Raw genomic sequence first — 14,312 nt, forward strand, 5'->3', positions numbered from 1 at the left:
TTTGGCAACAAGAAATTGTTAACATATATAGATGAAATTCGAATATGCACTCAACAAGACTATAGAAGCATGGAAAACCGGAACAAAACTTATTAAATGTCTGCATGGAAGCATAGATGTTTCTTCGTGCCAAATTGGTATAGAGAGTCCATCCTAGAATGTTGAAAGTGTTAAACAACTTTAAATTCACTTTCACCAAATTAAAAAATTATATTATTTATATTATTTTCTTTTTGTAATTTAACAACTTAATAGTTTTACTAAGTACAATTAATGATTAAGCTAAACAAATGGTTTTTCATATCAATTTATAATTTATAATATGGATGCATTAAAAATTAATTATTATTTGTACTATGATTAAAAATATATTAGTATTCATTATTAATATTTATTATTACTAATTATCAATATTATTAGTATATTAACTATTATTAATTATTATCTATTATTATGAGAATTATATTATTAGTACTAATTATTAATAAATAACGTGTTTCTTAATAAATCTTATAAAGAGAGTTAAATGATAAAGAATATTATAATTTTCTTAGAAGAATATACACCTAATTTTGAGTGAAATTGTTTACTATAAAATTCAGTTCGATATTTAGTAAAAAATATTATTTGTATTGTAAAACCCTCTTTTTATTTCTGCCCTAATTTAAAAAGCGTTGCCCCAAATCAGTTGTCCCATAGGGAGCCAAAGATCCTAATTTGCCCTAACACTCTAGTTTCACTTACTTTCAGAAAACATTCGTTCTCATGCTCTCCTTGCTTCCCAACAGAAAGCTTTGTTAGGGTTTGGTTCCCCATCCTCTCCAAGCAAGCTCAAGCTCTTCCACTCCATGTAAGTTGCTTCTAGGCTCGTAGTAGTTCCCTTCTAGCTTTATTTTCGTATTTCCTTGGGGACTCACCTTAGTAACCTTGTTTTGTTTTGTTCGCTGTTTATTTTTCAGCTCACTAAGTTGTCCCCGGAGTTGTGGTGCTCACTGTTGGGTATACGAGTCATTTGGACTAGCTCTTTTAAGGTAAGGGAAGTTAGGGTTCACTCTGTTACTACGTTTTTTTCTGCTTGAGTTGTTGTTACTTCACCATGGAATGCCTTGCATGTTGCTATGAATCTGTGAAATGAATTTTTGGGCTGTTTGGATCTGGTTGTGGGGTTGTGCACGAGAGAACAGTGGTGAGCACTAGTTTTCTCGCCTAAGTGAGCACGTCTCGCCTAGGCGAGGCTAGCGGGAGCTTGCTTTAGTTTTTCTGCGCGAGTTGTCGCCTCAACAAAGCGTCTCTGTTTTGAGCGAGCCACAATCTCGCTCAAGCAAGGAGGGCTCGCCTAAGCGAGATGGCGCAGGAAGCCATTGTTCCCCTTTTCGAGCCCTCGCCTAGGCGAAGGGGGCTCGCCTGAGCGAGAGTCCCTCTCGCCTGAGCAAGGAGCTGGGCAAGGGTAGTGTGATGTTTGGTTGTTTCTTTGATGTGGAATGGTTAATACTTGCTTCAATTTAATTGTTATGTTAAAAGCATAAGATAAATGATTATGCATGAGTAATGTGATTCATGGATTGTGAATTATGGGTTTGATATGAACTTGGCATGTGATTCAAGTTAGATGGTTGTATCAAAGAGACATGGTATTGATATGAAATACAAATCTATATTCATGGTTTGGGAAGGATGAGTTGGTATGGATTCAGCATTTGGATATGAATGAGGATGGGTTGTAAAGGTTGGCATGAGGTTATGTGCACGATAAATATTACTTGATTGATTGAGCATGATTGGTCTGTGATCAGTACGTAATTCCTTGAAATCTCTAGGTGAGATTTCAAGGTTGTGCTTCAGTGGTCAGGACGTAATTCCATGACCCCTGTTAGTGGGAATTCATGGTGGTGCCCCATCTATATAATTTGGTAAGGACTCAAGGTAAGGTTACATCCTGACGCTCTGAGGAGTCAGTTAGTCTCACTTAGAGCGGACTGACTCTTATGGTGAGAGTAGCAGGAGGCCTGAAACTCACTAAGGGCTAACCTTGTGTGTGGGGGATTGAGACATTGTAACACTTGTAACACTTAGCTCAGGGGTGAGCAGAGATATCCACCACATGTGGAAGCATTTGCTGAATCTGACTAGATTATATGTAATCCGTATGAGTCGAGTCTTAGTCTTAGTGTATTGTTTGAAAGGTCATAACATGTTTGGATGAGATATACTGATTGGAATGTGAAATAGCGTGTAACTGTATGATAAACTGTTTTATACTCTAGCTTACCCTTCTGTTTGTTGTGTGTTCTGTATGTGTGGTTTTCTCTTTTTGCGATGATCATCAACTTGTTGATGTGAGCAGATGCGAGAACTGACCATGGTCATCAGGGTGATGGAGGGTCCGCTGCGTAGCTTTGGGTTGGATTCTGCCGTCCAAATTTCTTTTGTCTACCCCCCTTGGGCAATTATTTTGAATACTGTAGACTCTTTGGTCACTGGCATCTTGGTGTGCCTAAATTTCTATTCAGATTTCTTTTGGTTAAATGTTAGGAGTAGTATCTATACTCCAGACATTTGTTTCCATTATTCTCTTGTGTGACATTTCATTTAATTATTATTAATTAAATGGGTTGTTACATATATCTCATATTTTATAATTTTCATTAAAAATTTTAGGATATACTTTATAAAAAAATCATTTAGAAAATAAATTGAACACATTAATTATATAATATTGCTTTTAAAGATGATATAAATAAATATTATTGAAATTAATTTTTAATTATAAGTATTAACATCAACATTGTTTATTAATAACGTGGAATATATGAAAAAATTTATTTTTGCGTAAATTAAAAAAAATTACCAATAAAATAAAATAAAATGTATACATTTTTACAAAAGAATATATAATAGATTTTTTTAATTTTATATTGTTGAAATTTTTTGTTTTAATATATGAATTATTATACATATTTGCAATATTGATGACAATCAAATTGATTATATAATATCAAGAATGAAACAATTACGCTTCAAGAGATTTTATTAAGGAAAATTACTTTTTGTTGATCACAGTAATACCAGTTACAGTACCTATTATCTAAAGAGGAATTCTTCCAGTAGTATCGGCCATTTATCTCACTTTCCTCCACATTTAATCACGTAGTCAGTCATGCTAAAGACATTAACAAACAGTCATAGATAATTATGAAATGATATCCTTCCGAATGGGATAAAAAGTTTTTTTTTGACAAATTTTAGACAATATTGATGTGGTAACACTTTATTAGATAAAAGAAAAGTTTGGTGTGGATTGAAAAGAGAAAAGAAATGTTTGGTGTGGTTTAGAAAGAAAATTGTTAAAATTTGTTAAAATATCATAATTCTTTTATTAAACATGAAAAATATTATGTAAGTTAAAAATCACGATTAAAATGATAATTATTTAATGGTAAAATTGTTATGCGGAAGGTAATTGTAAACTCACTTTTGTTGATATTTTAAGAGAATCAAGATACCGTGTGTAAAGGAAATTGATTTAATTTAGGATTGTCCTTTAACCTTTAAAGAAAACAACTCTCGATATATTTATTTTTTTAATAACAATAAATAACACTAAACAATAGATTGTTAAATATATATTTTTTCTCTCAACTTTTCATGAAAATTAAAATTAATCTCTTTTTGAAATTTTTGTCAAATTTAGTCTCCAACTTTTAAAATGTGTGAATATACTTCTAATCAAAGTTTAAGTTTGTAAGACCCTAGAAAATTACGTTTTAAAAGTGATAGTGGTTTAAAAATAGTGAGACTCGATTATTTTAATATTAAAAGGTTTTAGTATAAATAGAATTGTTATAAACGAGTTTCATTATTTTCAAAACACACCATCCCTCTAGAGTTCTCTGACTTCTCTCTACAGGTTCTGTCTCTCTGGTCGTCTGATTGAAGAACCGAGACCGTAGGATTGATCCTCTCGGCGAGCTCTTCAAATTGGACCGATCAGTTTCTCTGTTCGCGTAAGTTGAGTTTCCGCTCTTTTTTTAGTCTTTTTCTGTTTTCTGTTGCATGCAAGCCCTCTTCCGCTTGCATGCGACGTTTTAATCATCAGTATGAGTCTCTGCTGATCAGTGATCATAATGGTATGTCCTGATCGTTCTTGTGATGTTTCTATGTGTAGATAGAGCATCCTGTGGAGTTAGAGGTGTTGACGTTTTTAAGGCGTTGACGTTTATAAAGTTGTCTAAACAGGATAACAGGTAAGGGAAGCTAGCTGTTTTACTTGAATTTCATATAGAAATCATTCTGATGACTTTGAATTGCATGATTGATTGTTGTATGAGTGCTTGAATTGTGTAATTGAGTGTATGCTTGGATTGTGCTAGATTTCTTTACTGTTGCATGTGAGAACAGATTGGGAATCTGGTATTTTCGCCTAAGCGAGCAACTCTCGCCTGAGCGAAAACACCAGAAACTCATCCCCTATCTCTACGTGAGATCTCGCCTAGGCGAGCTAGTCTCGCTTGAGCGATAGTCACTCTCGTCTAAGCGAGACAGCTTAGCCTGAGCGAGAATTCGCCCAGAGTTTGGGTTGTTCTCTGTTTTGAGCCTCGCTCAGGCGAGTCAATGACTCGCCTAAGCGAGAGAGCCTTTTTGCCCAGGCGAGACCTTCTAGCTTGGGCGAGAACCCCTGCAGTTGAGTGTTATTTCTTTGTTCCTAATGGATGAAGCTATGTTTGAATGTTAAAATATGAACTTAGTTATGATATGCATGAATTGTTATAACTGGTAATATGTGTGGTGAAATTGCATGAAGTTGGAATATGAGAAGAAGTGGTTGAACTAGGATTTCAAGGGAAATTCTAAGAGGAATGTTTTAGTGTATGTAAGGACATAAGGACTCAGTTTTGGTTGGTATCCTGACGCTCCTAGTAACCATTAAGACTCATGTAGAGTATGATGGATTACGTCGGGGGGAGTAGCAGGAGGTCCTGGTCTATGGACCTGATCCGTCATAGAGGTGATGGGACTTACCTTGGGAGTGGTTGGGTGATAACCCCTTGTGTCCAAACTCTGTAGAGTTTGGGAACCGTCACAGGTGCAAGCCACCAAGAGATCTGATGTCGCTTACATAATCCGGATATTGAGTCTAGAGTCATGTATATGTGTTGTGGTGGTCTATATGATTCTGGTGATAATGAGAAAGATTGCATGGTTTCTGTTTATAATTGAACTGCATGATTCCTTAATCAGATTAGCTTACCCTTGCTTTTTTGTGTTTCTGTCTTGTGTTGTATGTTTCCTTTTGCAATGATCACCTATTCGGTGGGAGCATATATGGTTGCAGTGTCAAAGACACTTCTAGAGGATGAAGAGTCATCGTGTTAGTGTTGAAGAGGAGGTTTCCAGTGGGAGCTTTAGCAGTGGTCGGTAGTACAGAGTTTATTAGTTTAGTTTAAGTGTATAAGTGATATATTTTTATAGTCATACCTTTTGTAAGACTGTATTAATATATTGGGTACACTGGATTATCTGTTTTGGAACTATGATGAAACTCCCTATTTTTATTAGTTTTAAGCTGCTGAAATTGGGATGTTACAAAGTTTATTTGACTTTTCAAACTATGTTTCATATAGTATTTAAGTTATTTATAGCGTTTGACATATTTTTTGCTTCAATGTTAGTTAAGAATCAGATTTAAAACGTTGAATAAATTTACCCAAATTTAATTAAAAAGACTAAACTCATTCAGGGGGACTAAATAGAGCTAATAGGTCATAGGTTTGAGAGGGACTAATTTCGATGTGTAAAAAAATTTAAGAGACCAAAACATATTTAACCCAAAAATAAACCACTTCTTAATTTTTAACTTATACTCATAATCTATGTATATATATCTGGTCACATATTTATAAACAGAGATGCTTCTACAGTAAAAGAAAAAATATATAAATTATTTCACAATATTTTAAATGATTTTAATTGATTTAATAAAACTAAATTGATTAAGTAGGAGGATTTTAAATTATAAATATCAATAACAACTTCAAAATAATTGTGTGTATCATCTATCCGATGACCGTTTAAATTGACTTATTTCCTTTTCTATTGAAAATAAAAATCAAAAAATAATAAATAATATCATTTAATTATTACAATTCTTTATTTATATTTTAAATACTTTTTGACACACATATTTTATTATTCTCTAAACTTAATATATTTATTTATATTAAATCACAATATCTAAAAATAATTTATATAGTTATAAACAAATTTATCATAATTTTTTATTATTCACTATTTTAATTAATTATTATTATTTTAAATAAATATCTCATAAATTGTATTATTTTTTATGTATAGTAAAATATATTTGTATAAATATTTAATAAATATTTATTTCAATAATCAGGGACTATATATATATATATATATATATATATATATATATATATATATATATATATATATATATATATATATATATATATATATATATATATATATTAGTCTTGTAGGATTTTAAAGATTTTTGAGAGACAAAATGAAAGAGGATGTAAGAGTGGTGGTTAATAGGCCACTATATTATCATGGTATCTAAATTTAAATTTTAGAGTGTTAGTGTGAGAAAGTTAAGATATAATTAGAAAATATTTTTTTAGTTTCTATTAATTTATTTCAATAACTAAATTTTGATCAATAGAAAAAATTTATACACTAATTTTTTTTTTCTTAAATTATCAGCCATTGGAAGCTAATTTATTAATTATTTATATAAAAACTAATGTAATCATATGTTAGGTGGCAGATTTCACAAAATATTGTTTAGATAAATGTATAAAAACTTTGTAAATATCATAAACATAAAATATACTAAAATATTTAATACAGTTATATTATAATTTTATATATAAAGAGAAAAGTAAAAAAAAAAAAAAAAATTGGCACCGTGCCAATTAACACATGAACACCACGCTTCACACTTTTACTTCTACTGCAGCTATTATCACATCCTTCCTTCCATTCACGGTTCCCCATCTCTTCCCAAGTATCACCAATTTAATACAAAAACTCTTAAGAATTGAAACTTATAAAATAAGACATGCAGGTTTCATTTATTTGTTTGGTTGAAAATGAAGAATCGGTGATATACTATATATAAATTTTCGCGTAGTTTATATTTTTTTAATATTTATATGTCATATTTTATTGGTGGTTAAAATACATTTTTGTTTCAATTGTCAATTTTTTTCAAATAAGTCTTAATTTTGTTTTTGTATTCAAATAGGTCTCAATTTTTGTTCAATTTGGTTCGTTTTTGTTAATCTTATTTAAATTATTAACGACCATGAACAATGATTGCTACATGTTATTTTGTGATTTTTTTAATTTTTTAAAATATATTTTATTATTTCTAATTTTGTTCAAATGTACACGTGTCAACCCAACAACTTGCCACGTGTCAAAGTCAATGTTTTATATTTAATTTGATCTCTATATTTGTTATTTTTATTCAATTTAGTCCCAATTTTATTTAAAATTGACCAATTTTGTTTCTATCGAAGATGAGACCAAATTTAATTTTTATATAAGTTATAATGATGTAAATTTTATTATATTATATAAAAACATTTAATAAAAAAATGTGAATTTTAATATAAAAAATTAAATTTGGTTTCAATTTGGAGAGCGACAAAATTGGTTCATGTTAACAAAAATTGGGACTAAATTGAACAAAATTAACGAATATAGGGACCAAATTGAATATAAAACATTGACTCAGACACGTGGCATGCTGCTAGGTTGACACGTGGACATTTAAAAAATTAAAAAAAACATGAAATGACACATGGCAGTCATTGTTCATGGTCGTTTATGATTTAAACGATGTTAGCAAAAAAGGACCAAATTGAACAAAATTGACGAAAATTGGAACCTATGTGAGCACAAAAATAAAATTAAGACTTTTTTGACAAAAGTTGATGAAAATTGGGACCAAAATGGTATTTTAACCTTTATTGTTTTAGTCTAAGAAAATTGTGAGTGTTAGTGCTTGTGTCGTTGGTTAATACTTAGTCTACACATTCTTGGCTTTAGTAGATTTTCAGCATTATTGTTGCTTGCAAGTTTGTAATATTGAATTGCGTATTAAGTCGAAGAATATGTTAAAATTGAATAAGTGACTACTATAAGATCCCATATGAAAATGACTTGTCTTTTATTGATGATCACCTTGACTTAAATAAACATAGTGCAACATATAAATACACACTCCACCTACCGAAAACACAAGCAAGTGGAACCAGAACAATAAAACAAACTTTGCTAAAACATGGTAAGGACTAGGACTTTTTGGTAACCACCAACATATTATTTAAAATAGATAAATAACAAAATGTCTTCACTTTCTCCCATAAACTAAATTCTATGAAGCAATTAGTTCATATCACCAATGCTACAATGCTACATACTTTCAATAGCTTTCAAAGTCTTTAAAACGCATCAACCTTCAATGACTTTTGCATAGGTTTTATATTCATTTCAAAAGAAATTTCTTTAGCAGAAATCAATGCATTTTTAAATTATTTTCTCTTTACATTTCAAAAAGTGAGAAAAGACTTTTTAATTGTTAAATAACTTCATCAAATGCACATATCATTTGATTGCAAATTCTTACTAACTGAGTTAACTGCAAATAAAATGTCATGCCAAATAGCCATGCTTAACAAAAACTCAAAGTTTTCTAGCTCATAAGTTGCTAAACAATCAACTTCACTTTTTCTTTTAGGATCATCACTAACTTCAGCTAATTCAAATAAAGCATATTTTATTTGTGAAGTTTGAAATTGTATAGTTTTCACACTTTCAATACGACTTTCCCAATGTGTTTGTGACAATGATTTAAGAGTTAAGTTATGTATATGGTCTTCTAAAATTTTCCACCATTTTGTAAAAGAAGAAAATAAGTATATATATATACATATATATATATATATATACATATATATATATATATATATATACATATATATATATATATATATATATATATATATATGTTGTAACACACCAAAAAATATGTAGCTTTTGGACATGAGTTAGCAATATACAAAGTACTAAGTTTAAACTATGACAACCACATAGAGGATAAAATGATCTACAATTAATATCAAGAAATTTTTTTTCACACCCTAATGTTTTCCTTTCATATTAGATCCATTATCATATCCTTGTCCTCTAAGATTATTAATATCAAGTTGAATTTTTTTTTTTAATTCATCTACAAAAGCATCAAAAAGACCTTTTCAACTTGTATCATCTACTTTTAAAAATTCTAAAGAATACTCATTAACTTGTATTGAAGTTGATGAAATATCTACACACCATAATACACAAGACATTTGCTCTTGATGACTTATATTTAGTGCAATCAAGTATGATTGAATAATACTTTGCAGCCCTAATTTTTTTTATAATTTTTGTTTTAATTTCACTTGTTAACAAATTTATCAACTCATTTTGTATGTTATGCCCAAGGTAATGGTTGTGAATTTCATCATCTTTAATTCGACGAATATGTTTTTGCATAATTGGGTCAAATTCTACAATCATTTCAATTAGACTTAAAAAATTTCCATTAGCTTCTTGATAAATTTTTTCATTGGTTCCACGAAAGGCTAAGTTATTTTTACCAAGAGTTTTAACAAGTGCAATAATTCTTAACAACACATTTTTTTAGTGTTGTTAAGAATTTTCAGTGAAGGTTGAAAAGTCTAGCCAGCCCCGCATAAGTGCGGGCCCATGGGCCAGCCCACCTTTAAAAAAAAATCTTATGATAAAGCTTTCAAAATTCAACAGATTGGAAAACTTTAACAAGTTCACAAAATTAACCAAAGACTTTGGGAAGTTAGATGATAAATTGATAATTTAACATTTTCATCATATTCACATTCGTACTTTGATATACACGATGTATCTTCACATTTTAGCACATTAAAAAATACATAATACTTGTCTTTTCTAGTCATACAAGAATTTGGAGCATTCATGCAGAAGTACATGTTTTTTTCTTTAATACAGGCCAATGGGCTGAAGGCTTTCCTGGCCCGCCCCATGTTTTTTTGGTGGGCCGGCCCGCTGGGCCAAACTTACATTGCCATCCCTAATTCTCGGATGCATTGTCCAGCTTTGAGTTGTAGAAGTTACTTTTCTTACAATCCTAGCTTTGAAAACTTCTTGTGATATCTCCAAAGGCATTTTGAATGGTGCCATAAGGAAAACACAAAGAGTCTAACATCATTTTCTACAATATGGAGAAGTTGATCACATGGTCTAACTATCATACTCCTTGTCGGGATTTTAGAATTGCTACATTAGTTATCACTTTGAACAAAAGTCTTGTCTCGAAAATACAAAGTGTTTGAAGAACTTATGCTTAATGTTGCTTTTTGTTGGTTTTGGATGTGTGTATGTCTTTTAGGTTGGTTCACTTAGTTTTCTTAGGGGTGGGCAAAAAAATCCAATTTTCTTGATCTGATCGACTTTTGCTTCGATCCAATCCATTTAAAACCCATTTCATTAAAAATCCAATCCATTTTATTGGACCTGGATTTCAATTTGATCTACATTTTATATATTTTATGGATTGGATATCCATTCTCTTAATCAAGATTTTCAAATATGGATAATCTAGAAAATCCAATCCGAATTTTCAATCTAAATTTTTAATTAAGTTAGGTTGAAGGTTGAGAAGGACTAGCCCAAATTTGGCCGTATTCCGCCAAATCGGCCTTGTAAGAAATTGGGTCGTATTTGGCCAAATTCATTCGAGTCGGCCTTGGTCGAAATTTGACCCAATCGACCCTGGACCAAATTTGGTTGTATTCAACCAAGTCGATCCTGGCCCAAATTTGACTACATTGGACTGAGTCGACCCTGGATGAAATTTGGCTGTTTCGGACGAGTTAGTCGCGACCAAAATTTGGCAGAATTGAGCCGAGTCCAGTCAATCCTAACCGAAATTTGGCTGAGTAGGCCCTAGTCCAAATTTTGCCCTATTCGATCGAGTCGACTCTGACCAAAATTTTTATCCATATTAGGCTAAGTCGGCCCTAGCCGACATTCGGTTGAATCCAGTCATGTCCAACACAACCGAAGTTTTTTCCGAGTTTACCCTGGCCCAAATTTAGTCGTATTAGGTCACGTCGTCCCTAGTCGAAATTTAGTCGTATGTGGCCAAATTTTACCGAGTTGGGCTTGATGGAAATTTTGACATATTCAGCCTAGTCAACCCCGACCGAAATTTGTTTGAATTCGGCCGAGTTGAACCTAGCTAAAATTTGCTTGAATTCCACCAAGTTGGCTCCGACCAAAATTCGGCCAAGTCGACCACGATCTAAAGTCATCTGAGTCGGTCCTGTGGTGAAATTCTCCTGAGTTTGCCCTGATCAAAATTCTTCAAAATTCGATCTTGTTGGCTTTAATGACACAAGTTTTAGAAAATTCAATTTAAATTTCTTTTATAAAAAATGGATTTCAGATTTTGAACTTAATCCAAATATTTGGATATGAATTTTGAAAAAATCCAAACTAATTCTTTGGAAAAAATATATTTGGATAAAAAATCAAATCCAATTATTTAGATGTAAAATAGATGTGGATTGGATCATTCAAAATTCAATCCATTTCTATTTATTATATAGAGGCTACATACTTTTTTCTTGTATTTTTGTCTTTTTCCTTTTGTGTATAAGGGTTAGAGCAACACAAGTGTTTTACAATTAATATATTTTTTATGGGGATTTCTTTTTGCACCCCAAGATGTCTTCATGCACCCCCAATTTTTTGAAATATTTAAGGAATCACTGATTTTACGAATCTAGTGTTACCGATTTGCAAAAACTAGTGTTACCGATTTGTATGATGTAGGTGTACCAGTTTTCGAAATTCGATTTGGACTTGTAATTTTAATTCTTTTTTTGTTGTTTTTGTCTAGCATATTTTAATTATGAGTTTTCTTTTGCATGTATGGCAAGAATTCACAGTGCTCATACAATTCATAGATCTGAACAAAATGATAGAAGAAGTTCTACTCATAAAGAAGGCTCTCAATAAGGTGAGGGAAGAAAACATAATGTGTCTGCTCTCTTCTACTTGTAATGGGATAATTTTGTCTAAATGTCCCTCTGGATACTATTGGTGATGTGGCACAACTGATTGAGTTGTTATTGGATGCACAATTTTTGCGGACAAGAGTGCAACATACATTAGTGTCTCATACCTATTGTTGTTAAGAGATCTTACGACATGTGATGGATATGCATGGGGAGTTGCAACACTAGTTCACATGTACCCGATGTCATTGTAACATCCCAGATGATGTACAGGTACCCAGAAGAATAAAGTCATTAGGCAGTCTACGAGTGAGTAACTTGATTTACATTATCATTCTAACACTTTCATAAGATAACATTTTTATGTTTTGACTTGTTATCCTTGCAAGGTTCAATAAGACACTTTGCGATCATTTTACAGAGGATGGTTGGTTGTCAGGATGTTAGTGAGGGCGTTGTCGCATGAGATAGGACTCAAGAGGCATTGCAAATGGGTCATGAGACCTGTGAAGAACATGCAGAGAGTAGTCGAGAAGATTGAAATGTTCATGGTCGACATTAATCTTTATCTTCTTAAATTATAGTATTTCATCATGGTTGTAATATCTCATAAAGTTTATTTTATTAAACTATGTTATTTATGGTATTAAAGTATGCTATTTCTGAAATTAAATTATGTTTTCAAACTATTTAATTCTAGTTCTAAATCAATAACATAATTGTTGTTCTAAAGTATTACCGATTTTCAAGATCCGGTGTTATCGATTTTCAGGACTGGTGTTACCAAATTTTTAGAACCGATGTTACTAAATTGTATCCAACGGATTTCGTAATATGTCCTCATCGGTTATCATAATCTGATTATAATTTATATATATATATATATATATATATATATATATATATATATATATATATATATATATATATATATATATATATTTAAGAATATAACGGTCATCACATCACAACCAGATTTGGAGGTGCAGGAAGAAAAGCCTTTCAATATAAGTCAACATCAAAGGGACAAGCCTACGATATTGAGCTCTGAGGCCCTTGACAAAACTTCTGAAAACCACCATAGAACCTTTGATTTTCCAGAAACCGGAAATTTTCTCAAAGGCGAAAAACACATTAAAGATATTTAAAATTAACTAAAAAGTAGAAAAAAAGGTAACGATTAATCAACGAAATTCACGTACGTGGAACTACAATTTCTAAACTGCCTTTTACATAGAGTTCGTTAGTATAAATATTTTAGTTAAATATATTATTATTTTCAAATATTTATAATTCTTCTCAAAATTAAATATATACTAATTTAGTTTCTCAAGAAAGTCTTATAAAACATTTCTTTTTCAAGAAACCATACATGGCATGTAACAAATAGAGTACATAGAGTAAGGTGAAACACTCATAAAATCTTAAATCATTGAATTTTAACAAGGATTGTAAGAAGGTGAAAGGCGCGCATCTCGAAACATCCTAATTTGTAATTGTATTTATATTTTGTTTTAATTTATACTTTATTCGCCAAGAAAATGAATGGTTGGTATAGCTTAAAAAAAAAAGGTGAATTTTAATTATATTAATTTATTTGTTTAAACTGAATTTATTCACTCAAGAAAATGAGCACGGTGCAAACAGATAATTTAGAAAAAAATCAGTATTCTTAATAATTTATCGATTTGATTGGATGATTTTCATCGATTTTATGTATCACGATGGTGCACATGGAGTTTGAATCGGAAATACACGTTATAATAACAAGATGTTACGATTTTTAAAATTTCGATTTTACCTGATGATGCAAATTGTAACAATCGGAGTTACAATGATATTTATGATTACCATATCTTCCGTTATCATTCATTGCATCTCTCGATTCTTCCATCAAAAACACTATATGTTTCCATCACTAATACCATAACTAACCTTCAACAAAAAATTCTTCACTTGCACCTCTACAGAAGATCCTTGGTTTTCAGATTTAACAGTTCTATGTACACAAAAATCACATAAAGAGAATTAAATGAATTAAAAAAAAAGAGCATCATTTAGAACAGATAATTAAACTGATACAAACAGTGATGCATAACTCATCATCCAACAAAGCAACAGACGCGAATAAATTATAGAGAACCGTCGTCTTATTCCACTCCTACGACACACTACAACAAAACAAAACGTTGAGATACGTTTTCCTTGAGT

At 31.1% G+C, this 14,312-nt stretch overlaps 1 pseudogene; it reads right to left on the bottom strand.

Moving 5' to 3' along the window:
- Window positions 1-8,630: 8,630 nt before the first annotated feature.
- On the bottom strand, window positions 8,631-9,600 carry LOC146885706 (uncharacterized; annotated as a pseudogene).
- Window positions 9,601-14,312: the final 4,712 nt, after the last annotated feature.

The sequence above is a fragment of the Vigna unguiculata genome, chromosome 6, assembly GCF_037176805.1.
Source record: "Vigna unguiculata cultivar grain cowpea cultivar isolate G323 ecotype 2 chromosome 6, ASM3717680v1, whole genome shotgun sequence".
Taxonomy (NCBI): domain Eukaryota; kingdom Viridiplantae; phylum Streptophyta; class Magnoliopsida; order Fabales; family Fabaceae; genus Vigna; species Vigna unguiculata.